A 25,000-nucleotide genomic window follows, 5' to 3' on the forward strand; every position below is an offset into this window, starting at 1 on the left:
CCGGGAGGAAAAATATGGCAGCTAAGTGAATTTTACATGAAGATCCTCCCTCTACTTATCCCCCTTTCTTGCTGTATCGCAGTAACGGTCTGGAGGGCGGGGTGATGGGTAATTGCGCTCCCGGCACAGATTGGGACAGTGTGTGTGTGTGTGTGTGTATTTCAGAGGAACTTGTGGTGATATGGATGTGACCTCTGGTGAGTTGTTAGCATTGCTCCCGCTGAGGAAAGAGCTCCACAACAGAGTGTATATAACATCTGGATCTGATTGCAACTTCAGAAAGAAATATTTTCTTGTCAAAAAAAAAGTAAAAAACTTACAGCGCTAGTGTCAAAAGGTGCAAAATGGCTCAGGGTGTATGAGTTTAAACTCCTGGGAGACTTTCTAAGTTGGATAAATGGAGTAGTTTGAATGAAATGAGATGAGGGTCAAGATTATTTTCATGCTATTTCCGTTTTATTCCACAGTGGAGAGTGACAGGGAAAATGTTCACAAATCTTTAATATTACCGTCATAAACAAGAGCCATGAGACACATGTATTTTTCACATACTGTCAGTCCTTGTATTAATGGCTCAATCAGTCAGCTTGAAGGTGAAAAATAGTCGCTTCAATCAAATCAATCAAAAGTCAGTAGTGGGGTGACAGTGCTGCATTTAGGGATTGTAAACCACTGAGTTACAATGGGAGACTGCATGGTTCATAATGTGAACTCATGTTGTTTCTCTGTTCCAAATACAGTACCTAGCAAACATTTTGATGTTTAATAGATGTTGATATGATGATCTTCACCAACGTTGAAGATGAAAATCGTTTTGTTAAATCAGGATCTTTCTGATATCAGTTTAAAACTGTTTTAATATGATTTTTTACCATGCTATAATATCATATTTTGAAAGATTTTGCACTCGTTTGGATTGACGTTGAACCTGCATGTCATTTAATCATAAGGGACTGAACTTTTCCCGCATGTCACAATACTTTCAGCCTATAATAAGAGACCTAATACCAGCAGTATAATGTTTACTTGACTTTCTGTTTTATCACCTGCGAAAGTACCTTTCATTTCCTCCTTTCCACTGAGTGTGTGTGTGTGTGTTTTGGGAGTGTGTGTGCCAGGAAGGGCAGTGACGAGACGCATCCTGCCGTCCAGGTGACAGCTGTTCAACTGCACTAAACCTCAGTGATAGTTAACAGAATATAACAGCATAACATCATGGTGTCCACACTCCTGGGTCGTCTGAACAATGGATGTGTGATATCAGCATCTTTATTTTTTACCGTAACGTGTCTGATTTCCTTATTTTGTCAGGTGTGGCGTCCAAAGGGCCCAGTAAAATAAAAAAAGCACAGTGTATCCTAGTCTGTGGTTCATTTGAGGTGATGTCCTGTACTGTCCTCTTGCACTGAAAGTGAGGTCCTGTTGTCCTATACCTGTGTGTCAATATGTGCTGTAGTCCTCTATTAGTCATCAATACGTCTCTGTATGTGTCTACAGATCCTGAAAAAGTCTTAAAATGTATTGAATGATTACCTAAATTCAAGGCCTCAACAGCCAGTCCTTGAATACTGTTAAATGCAACTTTTAAGTCTTCAATTCAGTTTTAGAAGTCTTAAAAATGTTGCAGTTTCTCAATGTATTGTTTTTCAAGTGATGAATCAGGCCAATCATAGATACCCATACCAGACAAATCTTTTTCTTTTTATTTCCACATTCATTTCAGTAGCGAAATCAATCTTACATTTCATTATGACTGGTAGTAAAAAGGTCTATTTATGAAACGTGATATACCCAGTGGTGGAAAGAGTACTAGAATGTCCTACTCAAGTAGAAGTACTGTTACTTTGCTGATATTTTACTCAAGTAGAACTAAAAGTACTGGTGTAAGAATCTACTGAAGTAAAATTAAAAAGTAGCTCATTTAAAATGTTTAAAATGAGTTACTTTTTAGAAAAAAGAACGTTGTTAGATGTGATCCCTTCCATGCAAATTTAAAAGGACAAAATTACAAAATGAAGTGCACAAACAAAGTAAAGCCAGATTAGTCTTCTCTTCTCAGCTGACTTTGTCAATTTACGATGGTCCAGTTTCTGTTGCTTATGGAGAGGCTACAAAATGTGTACTTTGTAATGGATGTGGTTTAAAATGTAGTGAAGTACATTACTTCAGTAAAAATGTACTTAATTAAAAGTAAAATTACTGACTTGAAAAAATACTTAAAAGAGTACAAGTACACAAAAAAGCTACTCAATTACAGTAACGTGAGTAAATGTAATAACCACAAAATTATGAACATATACTATTCTATTGATAAGAAGCACATTATATTTTAGATATTCATAGCAAACAGCATTCATAGAAGGACTATCATTGTTGTCAAGTTGTAACTGAGGGATGTCAGCATCTTTTACTGTATTATCTCTGATATTCTTATGTTTTCATGTGTGTTTTCTAAGTAAGGGAAATACAAAATGTATTGTGTGATCAGATGTGGATGGGACTCCTACAAGAAAATATACCTTTATATTTGTTTAAGTGTATACTTGTATAAGCGTCCTATTACTGTAATAGAATTTTCAATTTTGCCTGATTCAGCCGAAAACAATTTTGTTTTGTCATCTGCAGACGTATTACACTCTTTTGTAACTCTTGTTTTTTGCAGCTAAAAAAAAAATCCTTCTTCTTAGCATCGGCGCTCTAAGAGAGGCAACAGAAATACAACAAAGGGAAAAGGTCAGATAATTATTGAATATGATCGACCTCCCCATTTGTCAAGCAGATGTACCGGCGGATAACATAATGTACATGTCAGGGAGAGACGGAGGGAGATCCATGGCCTCGGAGGGAAGGAGAGAAAGGGAGAGAGAGAGAGAGAGAGATAGAGAGAGAAAGCCAGAGAGAGAGGGAAGGAAGGAACAGAGGCAAAGCTAGAGATGGAGAGAAGAAGAGACAGTGATGTAGATGCATCAAGCTTAGAGAGAAAGAGCGAGAGAGAGAGAGAGAGAGAGAGAGAGCTGCAGATGGAGGAGAGGGGAGGGAGAACACAGGTGTAATAGATTTCTGGTGTCTATATTTCATGTTGAAAATTGGCTGGTACATCCAAGCGGTTTGATCTATGAGGGCCGTCGTCTTAAGAAAAAACCTTAGTAAATGTGTAATTTCTCCCTTGATGGAACACAGGCGAAAGGCTATTCTTCTTATTCCTCTCTCTCTTTCTCTCTCTCTCTCTCTCTCTGTTCTTGCTGGGTTACTCCCTCGCTCGCTCGCTCCCTCCTCTCCTCTCCTCTTCATGCTCCTTGATGTCTCCATTTCATTACCACCCCTCCATCTATCAACCTTTCCCTTTCTTTTTTTTTTTAAGGAGTGACTTTCCCCGCACACAGTTTTGGATGGGGGCGCTGTGATTGTGTGTGTGTGTGTGTGTGTGTGTGTCCGCCCCATGGTCAGTACTGTAAGTCTGTGCGTGTGTGTACCAATGCACCTGCATTTCTGTTGTGTGTGTGTGCTTGTAAGTGTGTGTTTTTGTACCGACACACCTGGATTGCTCTGTGTGCTGTGTGTGTGTGTTTGTTCCTGCACATCTGCACTTCTGTTGTGCGTGTAAACGTTTGTGTGCGTGTGTATACCTGCACACCTGCACTTCTGTTGTGTGTGTGCAAATGCTTTTAAGTGCGTTTGAGCAGGTGTGCATGCCTTTGCACCTGCATTTCTGCTGTGTGTGTGTGTGTGTGTGTGTACAGACAAGCGCACCTGCATTTCCGGTTAGGAATGCAGGTGACAGTGCATGTACACTTATGTATTTAAAACCTTTGAGCGTCTGCTTGTTGTGTTGCATGCGTCCATGTGTATCTTAGTTTACGTGCATGTACACACACATGAATACACATAACTTGGATGTATGTGTGTGTGTGTGTGTGTGTGTGTGTACCCTTATCTGACCTCTGCCCATATCTGCTCTGCTCCGCTCTGCTCTGGTGTGCCAGACAGTCAGATGAGCTGCTCCTCGCATGCAGACTTGATGTGAACAGTGAATAGAGACAGAGCAGCGGCATTACCAGAGCTGCAAATGAAAAAAAAAAGAGAACAGTGTTGGGAATAAATGGGGCGGAGGGCTGAACGGCGCTGCACTACTGATGTGTAAAAGATAAAGAAGGTCTCAGCGTTGATCTACGAGCGCGACAGCAACGGAGAAGGAGGGAGGAAAGAAAGAAAGAGGAGGGAAAGAGACAGAGGAAGAAAGAAAGAAAGACAAGCAGAAGGAAGCTATGACTGGCAAAACAGAGAGAAACAAAGAAATATCACATTACACATTTGATCTGAGAAGTAAAAATAACTATAAGGAGATGAGGAGATATACCATTTAAAACATTAGTATGGGAGAGTTGAGAGTTTTACTGTCCCATGATGGTCTTGGAGAAAACACTGATACATACCACTATACATATAGATAAAGACAATCAGGAAGAAATAAAGAAAGATGAATCCATCAATTAAGACTCAAAGATATTTTCAGGGTTCCCATTGTGGCTGTGATGTAATCAATGACTTCTCCATGACTTTCCATAACTAAGAGCTCTTCCATGACCTTAAAATGTTCTTCCTTCCTGGTTTGTTAATTATTTCTCAGTCTGGTTTCCATTCGTTTGTAATACTCCCTGACTTCCCCAGAGAATTTACCAAACCGTCTGGCTTTCCCTGCCTGGAGAACACCTTTCAAAATGCCATGATATTCCAGAAACTCCATGTCTGGGGGGCTGGAATTCGTCCAAACAGTTTGAAAAAACAGGACATACAATACACAGAAGACAACAGTACCACTTTAGATTAAAATAAAAGGGAAACAAGTCAAACAATCAAGAGAGAAAGAAAGAAAGCAACAAATCCACCAATTAAGATATTTTGAACAGTGAAAGGAAAATGAAAAAAAAAAGAAAGCCATCAGAGAATGCATTAGAATCAAGCGTGTATGTTGCTGGTGATCCTGCTACTAATAATGTGAGATCAGTTGTCTCTATCAGCGGTGGGCCGGGCAGGCCTTTTAATCATGGTCTAAGGGGTGCCGAGCCTCTCTATCATCATTGAACTGTGTCCGGGGCTAATTGTGGCTATATTTCACTGTCCCCGCCGCCTGCGCACCGCAACGATCTGCTGGCCTGCTGCTAAACCACACACACACAGTCACACAAACACACACACACACAGATACTCATGTCGGTAGGTACATGAAAACACATAGACGCATGTTCAGTGCAACCATGCAAGCATATATACACACTTCAATGGTAGCTGCGAGGCCTCAGCTGTAAAGAAGAAAACGGATACTAAAAGGAAGAGTATCCTGGAAAACCAATGGGATGTCAGTTATGAGAAAGGCAGGAGATTTTCTGTTTTCCAGTAAGTAAATGCAATGAGATTTTGATATAAAAATACATTTTTTGATAGAAAAATACAATAAAAATGTTAATTTCAGCATGACTTTAATGTCAAAAACCTATTGTGGCCTCTGTAGAATAATACCTAGAGAGTCACCGCTTATCCAGAAGCTGGTTTTGGCCTTAGCTGTATGGTTGGCATTGGGCGTCACAATGAATGGCACTTTACTCAGTAGCAGTTGGATTTATGCACGTACACACACACACACACACACACACACGCACACGCACACGCACACACATAAAGAGAGCTGTCATTTTTGCTTCCCCTCTCTTCTCCCTTTCCTTAATCACTCCATCTTTCCTCTCTGCCTCTCGCTCACCTCGCCACCGACGGGTCACCTCTGCTGGAGAAACTTTTAATTAAAGTTAGAGCCTCGGCCACCAAGGGCCTGAAACCTGGGGAGCTAGGAAGGGAGGGAGAGATGGATGGATGAGTGGATGGATGGACGCATGGATGGTTGGATGGATGGATACCCTGAGCCACTCCAATCTTTTCCTTTCTTTCTCTCCACTCATCTCGTAGCTTCTCTCCTCGTAGTCTCCCTCTGACTGTCTTCACCCTTTGCCAACTCAATCTAGTCCCTGTTAGTCTCTCTCTCTCTCTCTCTCTCTCTCTCTCTCTCTCTCTCTGTAGGAAAAGCAATTTCCATGAATTTGACTTAATGGACAGGGTTGTGTCCCTAATAAGCAACAATGGATTGACGGCCAGACTGAAAGTGCTTCCCTCTGCCCCAAACCTCTGTCTATGGGGCAAACATGTCCCATAATCAATTACACACACACACACACACGTATACAGAGAGGAGGGAAAGGTGCACACTTCGCCACCGACTCCTCAACCGCCGGCACTTTGATATGTGGAGTGTTTTGGCTTGTTTGTGGAAACCAAACCATATTTGTGGCCAGGTAATGTACAGTCCTCTCCAGCTCTGTATTACTCTCAGTCAGGAGTGATCGCTAAGAGTCATTAAACAACAATTTGGCCCGTCTGAAAGCATAACGGTTTTACACCGGCACCAACCACGTTAGCTAAAAGCTCCTCCGTACAGGAGCTGGTGCCTCGTTTCCACCGGGGCCTCAAAACTCAATTTCACTCGAGTTCAGTTGAGTGTTTTTCACTATTGCAATAAAGACGTAGAGTAAAGATAAGTCATTTTACTTAGCATTTAGAAACAGTCAGAAACAGCTTCAGAATATGAATCGTTTGCCTTCTCCATAACCTAAAATGGGTATAGTAAAGCAGAAAGGAGACGGGAGTGAAAACGCAGCCAGGGTGTAAATGTATTTACAGCAGTGTGTGTATATCTGATAGCACTTAGCAAGACCAGGACTCTCCATCATGGCCTTCAGAGATGGCTTTCTGTGGTTTGCAAAGAAGCTGTGGTTATGCGCGTGTGTGTTACTGTGTGTACATGCATGTGAATATATAATATGTGTGTGTTTGTGTGCATGTGTTTAGACATCCCGTGCTTCCTTGTGGTGGGTCTGATTTCGAAAACACACGCACTTAACACACTTACAAAAAAAACACACTCTTACCAGAGGCACCTGATACCAAAAACACTGAGCCGACATTAGTGGCTAAAGTAAAATACATAATCTAAAAAGCCACATAACAGCGTTAGCAAAGGAACTGCACTCGATAGCCCTCAGTGTAGAGTGACATTAGCTTGTTACCAGGAGAGAGAGAGAGAATCCATCTCGGGAAATAACTCAATCTCATTTCATCAATAAAAGGATATGCATTCAAAATGTCGTTAGGTAAAAAACAGTTGGAAATCATCATCAATCGCCAACTGCTTCAGGGAAAGAGATGCGGAGAGAGTGAAAACACATTTCAACAGATTTAAAAGACAGTAAAAAAAGAAAAAGATGGAGATAAGCGCATTTAAGAGAGTAGGAAAGAGAGAGAAAGAGGGAGTTAAACTCGCAATAAGCAATATCAGACCATATAACCAATCCTGAAACTAATGTGTGCTATGTGGAAATTTCACTGAGACATAATGATATAAACCAATATCCATCTGTGTTGCTGTTTTCACCTCTTTTCTAAAGCTTGTTGTCAAATTCTGCTCCGGAACGAAGCTTCTCCCGGTCCATTCAGTAGCTTTTAATTTTTTAAAAACTAGCTTGTCTCCTCCCTCGCTGTTTAAAAGCGGCGCTCTCCCCCTCCCATTCCTGAAAAAAATGGAATGTGGAAACGGAATCAATGAAGCGAGCGAGGTAAAGTTGTTAAACTAGCAAACTTGCTACCTCTGCACTTGTCATTGTGGGACATGTAACCTTCAGCGGGAGAAAGTTCTGGCAAAGAGAGACTGGTAACCAGTGACACTTCTCCGTAGGTACGTTTAGCTTAGCTATTAGCCTTTATGCATGGTGCTTATAGGTTTGTCCTTAGTAGGCCTCCGTAGACCAGCAGCTTTGCTGTGCTTTGTTTACAAATGTGTTGCGGTTTCTGTCACCCTCTAGTGGGCGGAAAATCACTTATTGCAGCTTTAACAAGACTGTAGTTGTTGGTTTTGCTTTAGCAATAAGTCCTCCTGCATCCTGAGCCCATTTGAATTCAGAGAGCATTAAAAACAATACAGTAGGAAGAAACACCTTCCCACTTTCCATCCCTCCCTCCATCCTTCCTTCCCCCACTGCAAAAAATATCCATCTCAACATGTCATTTAGTCTGGTATTGACTCTTAAAAACTCAATTTTCTTAAAACAAGTGAAGAAATCCGCCAGTGGGGAGAGATCATTTCACTTGTTTCCAATGAAAATCGGCTTGTGTCAAGATTTTTCTTTGAATCATCTTCATTTTTCTGCCTTGTTTAAAGATACTGAGACTTGTTTCTAGGGAAAATTCCTCAAACAAGTGAAACTGCATTGGAAACAAGTGGAGCTTTCTCACCGCATTGGCAGAATCTCTCAATCCTTTGAAGGAAAATAAGATTTTAAGAGTGAAAATGAGGCTAAATGACTTGTTAAGGTGGACATTCATTGCAGTCTTCCCTCCATCCCTCCTTCTCTCTCCATCCCTCGTAGGAAGTATTCAGCAGAGAGATGGATGGAGGCAATCCTTCCTTCCCATCAACCACCTCATTAGTGCCTCTCGCCCATAAAGCCTTCCCATCAGGCCACGCTGTCATAACTCACTTTACAGCATTGATTTTAATCACGGCAAATGTAAACATGCGTATTATCAATATCAATGCACAAAATAACGTTGTAATATGCAATTACTGAGTGGCATTGATTTTTTTCCCCCCTCTTTTTCTCCCCTCCTCTCCTCCCCACTTCAGTGTAATCACTGGATCACCCTCCTTTGAATTGATTTAATAAGGTTGTTATATATATTTATATATAGCAGGCAGACACTGGCTGAATATTACAGAGATGATTTTCATAAATTTCAATGTAGGGATGGGAGTGTCTGTGTTTTGCCTGGAGGGAGGTGAAGCCAGGACAAAGCAGTGGGACTATATTGTTCTGAACAAGACAGTCACTGTAAAAAATGTCCATCTTCACAAGTCATTTAGTCTCATATTGAGTCTTAAAATCTTGTTTTCCTTAAAAGAAAAGTGAAAAAATCTCAATACTAGACAGAATTTCTTGTTAAAAATGAATATTGTTTCAGCGTTGACTGTATGAGTTCACTGCTACAATACATTACTATGTTTCTTCTAGTATAAAAATTGCACAAAAATAAATTGTTCCGCAATTGTGGAGCGAAAAGAAGGTTTTTAAGCTGCAGGCCTTAGAATAATTTCTGCATTGTCCTTTGTATTGGCCCATCTTAAAGTTTCTCTGTGTTGCATTTTAACATCAACGAATCATTACTGTATTACTACTTCTGAGACATTAGTATAATTACCGTAAACAAGCAAGACCATCGCTGAGAAGATTGCAGCTTCTACCGGCTTACACTGCATTTTACATTGTGCCACTGGGTCAGATTTGGAGGGAAATCTGCTGGATTGCTTTACGGCACAAAACAGGAAGAGGGCGCTGTTCTTTCAGCACAAACGGAGCTAAAGTTTTCAGAGTTTCTCACAATGGCAGATGGTGGGAGGAGTGAAAGGCCGATGGAAAAATCACTTCCAACATGTTTATCCCCTTCAATAAAGAGAAAGAGAAAACCTTTGACTGAAGAAGCACAGACCCACTTTGTGTGTTTTATAGTGTCTTTTGATATTATTATAGATATTATAATTGTTTTGGATTGGTTTATCTTGGATTTCAGCCTTGTATTGACTTTACAGCTGCATAACAATTTATATTACTAACTACAATGCGAGCCAAATTCAGGTTAAATTTCACATTCAAACTGTATTCCTACACATGCAAAACAATTTAAATATTTATACCGTGTTGTTGTAGTTTCCACCTCTCAAACCCATAGTAACACTGGCTTAGGGTTTGTTTCCTGGTCGTGTTGTTTTTTTGTTTTTTTTTCGTATTGTGATCCTTTTATGTTTGTAACCCTTTGTAACCCTTTTTGTCAAGAAACAAAAGAAAGAACGAAGACAACACGCTCTCCATATAGCTCCACACACACACACACACACACACACACACGCACAGAATCTACCTTACACGCCATTTTCAGGTGAGTTAACACAGACTGGACTCTCACTGCATCCATCTGTCACCATTTGTCACTGACCGCTATCTAGTCCGCTGCGGGTGTGAGTATGTGTGAGCACGTACGCGCGCGTTTCTGCGTCTCCGCCATCGTAAAATAGCCTCTGACAGGTGTATTGAGGATGCGGCCCCCATTCTACACCACTGGTTCCAGTAAAAGCCTGATTGTTACCTGTCTGTACATCAAACAGCTTGGAAAGGACAGAGGAACAAAAGAGTGTGACAGCAAAACAAAGAGAGAGAGAAGACCCGTGGAGTAAAAATCAAATAGAAACCCAAAGAAAAACGGTATGGAGGAGGAAGCGGCTTTTGAATTATTCGGAGCCGCCTGGCAAAATATGTTTTACTGGTCCTGCCTAGGTGGTGGGTGGGTATTAGAGGAATGAAGAAGCTAGCTGAATAAATGATTAACTGTATCACAGACTGTTTTTATACGGCCGATACATCTCTGCCTCTCTCCCAGCGCCATTCCGCACTTATGAAATGTGCCTAATCCATAACCATAACGCTGTAGCGTGGCAGCGCCGACTTATATATCAAGACATTTGCTCTGTATGATAATGCTCATTGTAGCTCACATATCACTGGGTCTAGAGGTGTTTCCAGGATTCCATACATATAAACAGATGCTGGTGTGTTTGAGCGTGATACACAGAGGTACACACAGACTTTAAAATGCGTTTTTGGGGGTGATTGTCTTCATCTTCCTTTCCTTTCCTTTCCTTTCCTCTCTTTATATCAAAATAGAGCTCCACCACGCTTTGTTCTCCAGTTTCATTCAGAACAGTTCTAATGAGGACAAACTGCTCCCTGGTTGAGCCACAATGGCTCCGCCGACTCTGAAAAGAACTAAAATGGCTGAATGGAAATGAGAGGGGCAGGAGAGGTCAGCCCTCGGCATCAATTTTCATATTACCGCACGCACACACACACACACACACACACACACACACACATACACCGTATACACACACAAATGACTATTGCACATTGAGGAGCCATAGACGCATAACGGTGACAGCACCCATCTCTCTAACCATCCCTCTCTTCTAATATCATCATTTGAATCTCTCTCTCTCTCTCTCTCTCTCTCTCTCTCTCTCTCTCTCTCTCTCATCTCTTAATATTATCATCTGTATAGCCAGCAGGTGATGGGATGTTGGACCAGGGATCAAATTACAGAGAATATTTATTAGGAAAAGTGGAATAACTGACCGATAACCTTATTAGCATGTCCGGGGATTCATTTCCTGGGAAAGGCATGGGAATGTTAATGTTTTTTTATATCATTATTTTGTCTTCTTTTTATTTTTTTATTGTTATATTGGATTGATAAGACAGACTTCACAATGTAAATTGCAGGCAATATAGCAATCAGGCATTTAAAGGTGCTACGTATAGCATTCTTAAACATCAATATATCATTGTCAAATTAATTGTGATAGCTTGGTATAATTATCATAAACAAATGAGACCATGGTGGAAATGATTGGTAGCCTCTCATCTCACATCAGTGGTATTGTTAGTGTTAGTGTTTCTCAAAATTAAGACTACATTTCCCATCCTGTCGCAAAGAAGATCTTTGTTTCTTTGGTTAAAGATTGTATCTTTTGTTAGACTTCAGAAATGATAAAACATGTTAGAAGTGATTTTTCCATCGGCCTTTCACTCCATTCACCATCTGCCATTGTGAGAAACTCTTAAAGTTTGTGCTGGAAGAACAGCGCCCTCTTCCTGTTTTGCAATCCAGCAGATTTCCCGCCCAATCCCACCTGATGGCGCAAGTATGTAAAATGCATAGAGGCCGGTAGAGGCTGACAATTTTCTCAGCAATGGTGTGGTTTGTTTATAACAATTATACTAATGTCTCAAAATGAATGTGGCAATGATTCACTGATGACTAAAAACACTACGCATAGCACCTTTAAACCAAAGACAGCTCTGTTTAACACCTTGTCTTGACCTGACCAGCTCTAAGATAGGCCGACTTGAGCCTTTCCTGTAAATCTGCCTTCCTTTGGCTCACTGTCTATCTGTCTATACTTCTCTCTCTTTATGTAGGTCACTCTTGGTCTGTCTGTCTGTCTGTCTGTCTGTCTGTCTCTCTCTCTCTCTCTCTCTCTCTTATCTCTTGTTTCCTCTGAGGAGTGCTATTGAGCGGCAGTGGAATCATAGAGCCATCAAAGGTTGCCAGCTGTAGGAAATGTCTTCATTTGCAGCGTGCTAGCATGGCACCTGAGCTCCAGGCTGCTGTGTGTGTGTATGTGTGTGTGTGTGTGTGTGTGTGTGTGCGTGCATGATTTTGTGCGCCAGCTTGCATGTGTGTGTATATGCATGTGTGTGTGGGTGTGCTTGCGTGTGTGACTGATAGTCAGCCATCCCAGCACCCCAGCAGGTCCGTCTTTAAATTGTCTCTGTGTGTTTTATAGCTGTGTGTGTGTGTGTGTGTGTGTGTGTGTGTGAACCGGTGGCTGTGCGCCTGTGCCCCATCCATCAGCGTTAAGATGGCACATTACTGTTAATGAATGATATTTGTGTTCAGCGTGTATGTCAGGAGGGAGGACCGGGGAAGCAAAACAAGCCCACCCCATCACCTCACCTCCAGCCTCCTCATTTTCCTTGCCTATTTTACATTTTGGGAATTTATTCAGCTGATACTCTCACTCAGAGTAACTTATTGCTGCTGTTGCATAAAAAAAAACATATAAAAGCTGCAATGTCGGTGTCTTTCGTGCTTGAATTACAAGTTTACATGGCCGTTCATGAGTGAGTTTGAGTGGATTTTCATGACCACTGAAACCTTAAAATCTCCCATTGAAACCTTAAAAGTCCCACTGTATAAATTCAGAAATATATAATAAGAGCTTTTTGTGGACAAGTGGTTTTTACTGCAACAGCACTATGTAAGTGCCAACAAAAGAAAAAGTCAGCATTCATGAATCACCATGATTGCAAGACGCATTAAAAAAGTGCAGCGAACTATAAGAACAATAAATAGGTTAGTTGCTGTTTTTCATCCTTCATTTTTTTTTTTAAATCCTGTGTTTCAACATGTTGGGATAACTTGTGTGTGTAGCTCAATGGGTGGAGAGTTAGGGGTTCAATTCCCTCTAGGATCACAAAATGGAAAATATTTTATAAACCATTTTCACTCACCTGCATAAATCAGTCTGACTGGAATTTGGGAAATCAAGGTGTAGCTTCATATCTCCTCCTCTCATCCCCCTTTTCCCTCCATGCCTTCTACTTTTTCCTCTACTTCTTCCCAGCTTCCAATCTCAACCCTTTCCCCCTTCTACCCCTCTTCTCCTCTAGTCTTCTCTCTCCTCTCACCATCTCTCCCTCCATCCCCTTTTTTGTCTTCCCTCTCTCCCTCCTCTCCTCCTCTTTCTCTAACCCATCCTCCCATTCTCCCCACCCGCTGCTCTCCATCATGTTTTTACAAGGCGGTGAGGCAGGGGGGGAAGTGGAGGCCTTCATTTACAGAGTGACTTTTAACGGGGCTTAATGTGGGGTGAGATTTGTGGTACGGAAAGAGATTAGTGCAAATTAGTTCAAATTGTATTTGAATTGCAGAAACATATAACACCGCCCGGTCCAGCTGCCTGATGTTAGTTAGACTTTTGACAGAGTGGTTTTCAGATGCAGATATGAACAGGAAATCAGCTCTTCCAAATGCGTCTCGAGTCAGATATCGTCTAAATTAGATGGAACCATGGAGGCTGTTCTCTAAACACGAGTGTCAATACAATCACGGCAACCGTCTGTGTATAAAGATAATAATCATAATAATGTGATGCTGTATTGATCCCTTTAGGGAAACTCTCTCTTCTTCTCCACAGGGAGGTCAGAGGTCAAAGGTCAAGGTTCAGCTAATAGAAACTAGGAGCTGGTAGGGATTCAGCGTCTTGCTCAAGGACACTTCAGCAGGGTGGGAGCTTGCCGACATGAAGGCTGCCATATTGTGTAACTGAGAGGCCGAAAAGAATTGGTTAAATATTAATAGAAAAAGATGACAAAGACAATGAAAGACAATGGTTTACCCCAAAATGAAAAATACAAAAAATACATCTTCTCTTATAATTATATGAAGAGTTCTACTCCAAAACACTATATATCCACTTTGGAGAAAAGGAAAAAGAAAATATCACCTGAGGTTCATCATTCAATTTGTCTAAAATAGAGGACCCAGATTGTAAGTGTGAATTCCTTCAACCAAGGATTTACTGTAAATTACTTAAAATTTTACAGCATAATTTTAAAAAGTACCATAACTTGTTTTAATATTGTGCTATCAATCATTTTGTAAGAGTAGGACAGATAGTTAATGTCTAGTTTTGAAACTAAACTCTTCATATCTTGTCAGTTAAGGTTTAGCTGTAATGAATCTGTCCTTCAGATCTCCAAAAAAGTCAAGCATTGAGATAAACCGGTCAACATTTGTAACATTTTACGATGCAATATCAGCATGTCCTGCACGTGGGAGCCAGTGCCGCCCATCAATTAGTGTGAAAAGAAAGGGAAAAGTGGAGATATGAGGTGTCGGGACACCAGTGGGAGTCTGGTTAGTGCGTAGAAGAAGCTCATAATCCACTGCTCACAAACTGTTATGAGGTGGAGTGCTGACGCATGCAGAATGTAATGAATGACACCGGGACTTTATGAGTCAGACGGGTAAGGGAGTTGTCTCAAAGCCAGGTATCAATAAAAAGCCCAATGAGCTATTTGGAACTTCTATTTTCCAACCGATTATACAATCTGAGAATGAGGGGGAACACACACACACAGACGCACACACACACCCACACACACACATTTAGCCTGAAACAAACACGATCTCATCAGGAAATCATAGGGAAGCATTTGCTATCTCAATTTTCTTTTGCAGAGCAGGCGGTCGATCGGAGGTGGAAGCTTATATTCCACTCCTCACAAACTCTTACGGGGTAAACACACACACACACGAACGCACACACATGCACACATACACACACACACACACACACACACACATACACACATGCATAGAGTCTACCTCTCTGCTCACAAATCAAGACACACACCCTGCTTATCTGCTCGAAAAGAGCACCCTGCTCTTTTCAAGAGCTGCAAGAAAAGCAGAAACAAAAAATAAATATATTATATTTCTATTATTATATGTTTAAATATTAATTCTATTATTAGATAACTGAATAAATAAACACATTATTATTATTATAAAGTTTAAAAAACTACAAAACAATAAAATAAACTCAAATCATTCATTTCACATATCAAAATATACTGAAAATGTTAACATTTTGCTTTAAATAAATGCATATTATTTCTTTATTTTGATCTTTTCAGCCATTAGTAGATGCAAGGAATTTTCTGTTTGTGTTTTACAACCCACTTTGGCTGCTGCTGTACTAATGGAGGACAGAAGCAGGATAGAAGCATGAACATGAATGGATATATAGATGGATGGATGGACAGACACATTTTGCCGGTGTCAGGCAGGGTGACAGTGTTCTGTCACACAAGCCCCCAGCAGATGTCACTCACTCATTAGTGAATGATGTGTGAAGCCGGCCAGCCAGCGACACACAACAGTCAGGAGACCCTTCATGGTAAAACATGTGGTTAACACATGAGGGAATAATATATCAGGAATACCTGTCTAATATTCAGATGCAATCTAAAGTGTGTCTCAACTGTCTCTAGCTTGTCTAAAAATCTTTCCTTAACCAGTTTCCTTCCCTTCACTCCCTTTCATGGCTAAAGATGAACTGAATAAGGAATTCACCTATTCGTCTAATTCAGTCTATTTCATGGAAGAAAGAGGTGAAATATACTGTATGGTGGTCAAATATTTTCATTTTCTACATACATTTTATTGCATTTTATTATTATTTTAACAAAACAGAAAACCTTTCACAACATCACTGACTGTATGGAGGTCAAATATTGTCACTTTATACATACATTTGATTACATTTTATCATTATTTTTACAAAACAGAAAGCACCTTTCACATCATCACAACTCATTTCCAAACTCTCACTATACCAAAAAGGCCCACTGCGAAAACTGCTTGAGAAAATGCTTCATCACATTTCTTCTTCATTGGGTAACATACGGAGAAAGACAGGAAAACAACTGATGGGGAAAGGAAGCGACGGGGGCGCTGGATGCCGTCAAACTCCGATTCCGACCCGCGTCATCGCCCGGAACGAACGCATGGGATGTTGCTTAGCCCCGCTGGACCTCTTCTTCACCCCCCCTCGCGCTGCGTGTCTGCATATCTGCCTGTGTGTGTTTACGTGCGACTGCTTTCACCTTGACCCGCGACCACAAAACGGCGCGTTGACGTGTCAAACGGGAAGCTGGGATTACCTCACCGCCGCGCTATTTCCTGCGACCCGTAGCGAGGCGTTAACAAGCAGAAAAGGGAGGATGGGCGATAGGGGTGTGTGTGTGTGCGCGTGTGCGTGCGTGTGTGTGTGGTGTGTGTTACACGGGACGTAAACATCCTGCGGTGCTCCGTGTCTGTGTTTGTCTTTGTCAGCATCAAACGGCTGGACAACAACAGAACAATGCCGCTTCGCTGTTTATGGGGGCGAAAATGACTGGTGTGTGTGTGTGTGTTGGGAGAGGAGTGTATGTTTCGAAGTACTGTGTATACTGTACAGTAGACAGTGTATTTATAACTCCTACAGTAGTAGTAGCAGGGATGTAGTGGAGGGTTAAACCCATTTAAACTCAGTTTAACCACCTTTTTATTTGTGTAATAGTGTTTCTCCACCTTGTTATGGCTGACAGAAATCTTTATTATGTAAATTCATAGTATACATCATAGTAGGTGATATCAAACAAAGTCATATGAAGATAGGGGAAGGACAAAAAGCATAAATTAATGCTTTTCTGAAAATATAATATGTATATTTATCTTTATATTAGTGGTTGTTTGCCTTGTGATGATCACAGACTAAAGGTCAGAGTTCACCTTTTTATTTGACAATACATCACTGAGTAGTACACTATGTGTGTGTAAGTGAACGTGGGAGACCATGTGTGTGTACTTGTGTGTGGTACTTATGTGTGTGTATGTGTGTGTGTGTGTGTGTGGTGCTTCTTACACTTCAGACATTTTGTCGGTCCTGACTGTGAAAAGAGCCAAGTTATGATTTATTAAAGGGGAACTTTGATTCTAAATATTAAATCTTCTGTCATGTGAATGCACACAATACTTATGGACTTAGGTCATGCGATGTGACATCATCAGTGTAATGGACTTACATGCACCTTTGTCTGTAATTCAATTCAAACAACACAGGGATGTGAGGATGTCTGTTCCATGTGGATGGAAAGGGCTAAAGGTTGCAGGTGTGTGTGTGTGTGTGTGTGTGTGTGTGTGTGTGTGTGTGTGTGTGTGTGTTTATTTGCGAGCGTGTGACATATTGGTTGTGTTTTGTTTGGGCTTGACTCCACGTGGCCATGGTGCACAGGAAGCAGCGGAGTCAGAAACAGGAAACAGGAAGTTATTAGCCGGGATGATCTGAGCACACTGGACTGTGGAGTACATCAAGAGAACAACAACACACACACACACACACATACACACACACTCCTGCACCTGGCACTGGGTGTGTGGGTGTGTGTGTGCGAAAGGAGGAAGAGGAAGGCATTAAAGTGAGACAGAGGTCTTAGACCAGACTGTACTGTACTAATACCACAGAATGACAGCACCCTCCCTCCACCTGTGTGTGTGTGTGTGTGTGTGGGACCAGGCTGAACTCTTACCTCAGTGTGAAAGCGCTGTCCCGACACCTGCGGCATGCGACTCATCACAACACAGCGCTTCCCGAAAACATCAAGACACGCAGGTAACTTCCAACCTAAAGGAAGCAAAGGAAACACCTGAATAAATGATGGGATGGGAGCGTGTTGAAAGTAGGAGGCGGGGCATTTTCCAGGCATCGCCCGGCCAGACTAAACCCCATTAGGAGGGAAGGTAAAACCAATAAATATGAAATACACACCAAAAACAAAACCCTTTCTGGGTTCGTCTGACCGCTGCTGGAGTCATTTATAGCTCCAGTTAGAGAGACATTTTCATGTTTCATGTTATTTTAGATGGTAATTTGACATTTTTTACCACTAACTTTTACTTCTTCGTTTACTATTTTGTAAAGTTTGGCATTGTGTATTTTGTGTGCTGTGACTCAGAAAGAACAGATATGCAAAAAACAGCCACATTAAAGAGAAACTAAACCATAAACTAAGGCATAAAACAGTGCTAATAATTCCTGTGCAAAATTGCCATTATTTTGAATACATGGATATTGGATATTGATATTTGACCTTTTTACCCTTATACACTTTAGTTATAAACTATAGAAAGTGAGCTAAGGATGTAGCAAAGAAACATAAAAGGTGGTTAAAAAAATAAAAGTCTATGCCTATTGTCACATACTTTTCACACACTCATCACACCATTGTAACATGAGGTTGGTTGCTTCGACTAGTGCACCAACATGAAGCCATGTCGCTGCTGTGACCTCATGCTAGGGGCTCAATATGTAATGTTAACCATGAACAAACTGACTGACAGGCGTTTTGATTGGCTGCTAGGCGGGCTGGACAGCTGGCTTTACCTGCTGATTGGTCGGTTAAGTCGTCTGTTTGTCCGACTGGCTGATTAACCGACTGACTATGGAGCGATGCTGACAGCATTGTTTCACTAGCTTGTGCTGCCACATGCACACACATACACACACACACACACACACACACACAAACACTCACGCACACACACACAGTGAAGCTGCCAGTTCATGCTGACCCTGCTTTCCTGTCTCTCCGTCAAGGGAAACACCTGCCTGGTGGAGCTCTATTTCGGGAAACTGGGAATATCCAGGAGCCTATTGAGCCAGCATGTGTGCGTGTGTGTGTGTGTGTGTGTGTGTGTGTGTGACAGAACATGAGAGAGACAGTGTCTGCCTACTTATGTACGAGAGAACATGTGTGTGTCTGTACAGTGTGTTTATCTGTGCGTCTGCATAATTATGTGTGACTACGCGCGAGAGAGAGCGTTTGTTCCTAAATTGAAGTATGTGTGTGTGTGTGTGTGTGTGTGTGTGTGTCCAGCAGGGCCAGCTGCCAGCAGGCACCTGTGTCCTCTGACACGGGCAGTTGTTTGTCTCCGTGTGTGAGCCGGGTCCGGCTTCCTGTGGACACGTGTCTGTTTCACTGGACGACCCGAGCGCAGAACCAGGGGGATTCCTGGCTGAAAACAGAACAAGTGAGAGTCGGACACCAGCGATATCTGCCTAATGTGGGGAATCCACACACATTCACTCAACAACTGAAAACTCAAGTATCTCCTGATTTCCCTTCTCTACTCCCCCTCTATCCTTCTATCTTCCTCCTTGATTCTTATTCTATGTCTTCTATTTCTTCTTCTTCCAGGACTTCTCTCACTGCTTACATGATTGTTCTACAGTCACAGGAATATAGTAAGGACACTAAACATCTGATATTTACACTCCTTATTCTTGGTTACTTGTAATGTCAGTGATTGAAGAATTGAAGCTCATTCTACTGTTGCACTCATTCTAAGTCACTCTGGATAAGAGCAGCAGCTAAATGCCTAACAATGTGACTGTAAATCATGAGGCCAAATGCATTTTTCCCTATAAAGCTGTAAAGAAACACATCAATATTGTATTGAGATCACATAAGAGTGCAGTGTTGGTTGGTACTCCACTGTGAAAAGCTTGACCAGTGCGCTCCGAGGAAGTCGCGCCCATCTTTAACGAGACTCCCACATGAGGAGAGGACACCCAAAACGATCGAAACCCTGAGCCCTTGAGTGGGTGTCATGGATAGTCCTTCTCTCTCTCTTTCTCTCTCCTCTCTCTCTCTCTCCTCTGTCATCCCTCCATCCCCCCCCCCCCCTCTAATCCTGATGGTGTTAATTGAAAGTCAGGAGAGGGCACTCTTGCGGTTTCATTATTAATTTAACACTCAGGGTAACTTAAAGTGCAATTTTCACCCACATGTGGAACAGAAAAATCAATGGCCACAACAGCGCGCGAGCATCAAGGTTGATTACCGATGCACGGGGGGAGACGGGCGAGACGCCGGCGACATGGAGAGAAGAGAGTGACGTGTGTGTGTGTGTGTGTGTGTGTGTGTGTGTGTGTGTGGGTGGGGGGTAAGTGTGTGTAGGCGGTTTCGGCTAAGTGTTCCAGAAGCGTCGACCCTGTTTTGACACCTCTTTCTGCAACACGAAGCGGCGGGGTAAACACGGAGGCGTTATCGGCTGATTAAAAATTACACCTGTGTCCGCGTGTGTTTATTCTTCTTCCGTTCCCGCTGTATCTGCATGCATGTGCGCGCCCGCCGCTCGGCCCTGCGCGGAGGATTAAATGGGGAGAAATAAAGGTATATTGCTCCGTAATGCGATCTGTCGACGGGCTGAGAGATGAGCGGCCTGCCCTTTCGCGCTGAGCGGACGCGCCGATGATTTAGAGCGAGCAGATGGAAAATTCTAATATGTTAGCCTAACCCCCGAACGGCTAAGAGCTAATTTATTTCACACCCCCCTCGCAAGAATTACAGTTTCTTCCTCAGATGCTGCCTTTTTTTCTTCCTCCTTCCTCTCTTGCTCTGTACTCTCTCTCTCCTTCTCTTTCTTTTTCAAACACGGAGGAGAAAGAGAGGGAAATGCAGCCAAGATATACAGAGCAAGAAAGAAGGTAAAGTGTGTAATGTAGCTCCGATATTCGCTGTTTAACCCACAGCAAAGCAGGTTCTAAAGGTTGTAGGATTTATGCCTTCGTTGAAGTCAAAAAGTGCACTACGTTTTTTTACAGTGCGGCAATTAACTGGTAAAAACTGGTAAAAACACAGTAAAGAAAAAAGAGATGAAATGACAATTTACAGTGAGTAGACTCTCTGCCAAGCACATTATTCTTCTCATCCAGCCGTGATGTATGCCCGTACTTTATTTTAAGCAATTTCGAGAGCTTTGCGCGTTAATTCGGTTATTCTAATTTATGACCAGGACATTATGCGGGTGATACTGAATTACTTCCTGATTGAGGACCGCTAATAGCCCTCCCTCCCTCCCTCTCTCTCTCTGCCCTTACCTTCAAATCCCGCTGCATGCAGACCACGCATACACATGCATGGCCTCACCTACACCTATACATGCCAATACGGGTGCATACAAATACGCATGCACATGCACGGACACTTCCAAACATGCAGTCACCCCTGTTAATTAACACAACACACACACACACACACACACACACACACACTCTGCACCCTCCCCCTCGTTTGCATCTAGGTGGATGAGGTATTCCAGCGCGCCCGTCCCTAAGTGGACATGTCCGTCTTGATAAACACTTTATGCAGATCAGCTCCCACTTGTTTCCCTGTCTCAGAGAGAGAGAGAGAGAGAGAAAAGAGAGAAATAATGCCTCTCTAATTGACCCATTTGGCTGCTTCTCTGCCCACAGGAGGGGGCCTTGGCTTTTAATGTTTGATCGGCCTAATTTCCCCAACACATCATTAGGGGCCATCTTCAGCCCCGACTCTTAATAACCTCTTTATGAGGCGAATGGATGCCGTTAAAAGTCTTTGTCTCTCTCATCTCTCTCATCCCTCTCCCCGGGTCCCGGACCCTCCTCGTCTTCCTAATTAAGTCAGATGTTTCAAAATATGGTAATGGGGCCTGAACCTGTTTGAATTGAATGAGCGAGCGTCTCCCGGACTCTTCCGCCATTTACATAATTTCATTATCAGGTAAAACACACTAATTGTTTGAGTGTGTGTGTGTGTGTGTGTTTGTGCGTGTATGCGCGGGGTGAGCCAGCGGTTCTTGGCAGAAATGCAGCACTAATTACAAAGAGAGTGGCTGCACTCCAGAGCCACGGTGTGTAAAAGCAACAAGCCATTTAGACACAGGCTAATAGATTCCTGAGCGCCGGTACCGGCCATTCCAACAGTGTAGGGCAGCGTTTTCAGAGCAAAGCCTTATGTTTTATTACACATTGTATCCTAATAATAGGTCAGTGCTTGCAATCTAATGTGCGAGGCAACAAGCCGTTTATTCCCATTTGTTTAGCATCAGCTGCGGCTTCGTTTTGCTGTTTGTGTGGCAATTACCGGAGAAGCAAACCTGTATGCTGCAAATTCAGTGTTTTCTCACACTACTTTAGGGTCAAAGAAACATTTGAACATCAAATTGACAGAATAGGGCGCTATTAAATCTGTCAAAAGTATCAAATGTATGATAATGAAAAGGTCATTTGACAGCACCTGGGATCCCTCAGTTCTCATTATTTCAATTGATAGAGTCCTTAAAATTGCTGACTTCATAGTTTGCTGCATCCTGTCTCTACCTGCCTCTGGAAACAGCATAGAAACCTGTCTCACTAGTTTCACTATGTGCTATTCTGTAGGTAGTTAAACTCTCAAATTCAATACACACTCAAAAAAATGATCTTACAGTAATCAGTGGTCCATGCGGAAGAAATGACAATTAATAACTGACTCACAAACCTGCATATGCTGTAGAAATGATTTTCTGCATCTGCATATGTCTAATATTGCATGTATGCTGCATACTGTATGTCCTTCCCCACTCAGTGGCCAGCTAATGACAACATGTTGACATCCTGCTTGTTGTCTCTCTGTGTGTGTGTGTGTGTGTGTGTGTGTGTGTGCGTGCGTGTGTGCGTGAGCCATGCGTTTCCTCTGCCGAGCCTCCCGGTTTTGTTTTCGTCCGCATCACACACAGCTGCGACCGTCTCTCCCCTCGTATCACGCTACCAAACTTCCCTTCCATGCAAAGGGGCCGCGAGCCAAAACAATCTGCCTGTTTTTAGATGCTCGGCTGATGATTACTGACACGGAGTCACAGTACAGAGCCAGGATACAGCTGTGTGGCGGAATGGGAAGGACGACATGCAGCCAATACCAGAACTAGAACTGGGAGAGAGAGAGGGAGAGAGAGAATGTCCACTGATGTCCACTGAATGTGGACATAAGTTAACATGGAGGTCAATGAAGAGCCGGCTGTTTATTTGCCTCTCATACACATCTTTAACTCAGGAATCTGTATTATACTGTAGATGTGTCAACAATAACTAATTCCAGCTGTCGGTCCTTATACTTTGGCTGTTTGTTTGTACATACAGATACAATTATTTCTGAACCTACATGTGTGGGAGAAACTAAATTTGAAAGAAAAGCATAAAAGCACAAATAAAGGTGTTGCTGCTTTCACCAATCAAGAGATGATTTAGGGTGATTTTTGGATTCAAGTGACATCATCAGCTGACTTAAGATGTGACAGGTGTGATTTTGTAGAATTGTGTTGATACCCCTGATATATGGAGCCACAGCATATTGACATCTCTACTTTTGCATCTGTGTGCATGTGTGTGCACAAGTGAATCCCCCCTCGTTAAATCTTTATTCACCTAGCCTGTCCGTGCCTACACCTTTAATGACACACACACACTGACCTTTTTGCCCTCAGCTGTACCTCCCAGCCTTACAGTATCTGCGCCTAATTCCACTCCCTGACAGGCAGGCGTGTGTGTGTGTGTGTGTGTGTGTATCTAGATGGCCATCTGAAGCCAAGCAGGCGAGCCCGCTCTCTTCCCTCTCTTTCTGTCGTTTGCCATTTACACCAAATGGTTATTAATTACCAGGCAGGATGAGACTGGGAGGAGCCAGTGGGTCCAGCGCTGGCATCAAGGTGGCAGAGCTACACTGCTACAGCACACTGCACACTGCAAAACATGTCCAGCTTAACAAGTCATTTCATCTTGTATGGGAGTCTTGGGAGTCTATGGGAGAATTGTATTTTTCTTCAAATAAGTTAAAAAATCTGATAATTTTGCTTGTTTCCCAGGCAAATCAGTGTGTCTCAAGACTTTAAGGAGAAGAGAGTGTTGTTTTCTTTATTCTAGTGGGGTGATCCACCTTATTCTGTCTTGTTTCAAGATGTTGACACTTGAAGCAATTGACTCTGCATTGAAAACAAGTGAATTGGTTTCACCCCGTTGGCAGATTTCTTCACTTGTTTTAAGAAAAATAACATTTTCAGACTCAAAACCAGACTAAAGATGAACATTTTTGAAGTGCAATATTCAGTCTTAAAATCTTCCACTTAATTGCACTTGTCTCAAGTGTAGCAGAAACAAGTGTCAGTACTTTGAAACAAAACAGAATAAGGCAGATCACTCCACTAACATCAATAAAATGACACTTGATTCAGGAAAATGCTTGAAACAAGTTGATTTGCATTGGAAACAAGTGGAATTATTGCACCACTTTAGCAGATTTTTCTCACGTGTTTTAAGAAAAATTTGATTTGGAGACTCAGTGCGGGATGAAATTACTTGATAAGATGGATACTTTTTAGAGTGTGCAGCTGATGGACACACACACACACACTCTCTCACACACAGTGGCCTGCCACCACATAGCTCTTCATCAGGTGCGGGCCGTCAGGGCCTCCTGCATGTGCAGACAATTACCTTGGCCCCTGATTGCCACCAGACAGGGAGGGGAAGGGAGATAGGGGGGGCGGATTTTTTTTTTTTTTTTTTTTACAAATTAGGGGATAAATAGATACCCCCACCACCTCCACCATCCACACCCCCCCCCCACCCCTCTATCCACCCTGTGCCTAATGACGGGGGCCGGGGAGCGGTAATGAAAAACTATACATCACAATCAGCCGGACAGTCCTATTCATGGCTATGCATTATGCTCACTAGTCATAATCATCGCTGCCGTGACAGAGGGAGAGATGTGGACCGAGGAGAGGAGAGGAGAGGAGAGGAGGAAAAGGGGGAGATGGAAGGGAGGAGAGAAGGATAGAGTAAAGAAGAGGTGGCACTGTTAGAGGAGAAGCAGAGGGAATG

The sequence above is a fragment of the Centroberyx gerrardi genome, chromosome 13 (genome assembly GCF_048128805.1).
Source record: "Centroberyx gerrardi isolate f3 chromosome 13, fCenGer3.hap1.cur.20231027, whole genome shotgun sequence".
Taxonomy (NCBI): Eukaryota; Metazoa; Chordata; class Actinopteri; order Beryciformes; family Berycidae; genus Centroberyx; species Centroberyx gerrardi.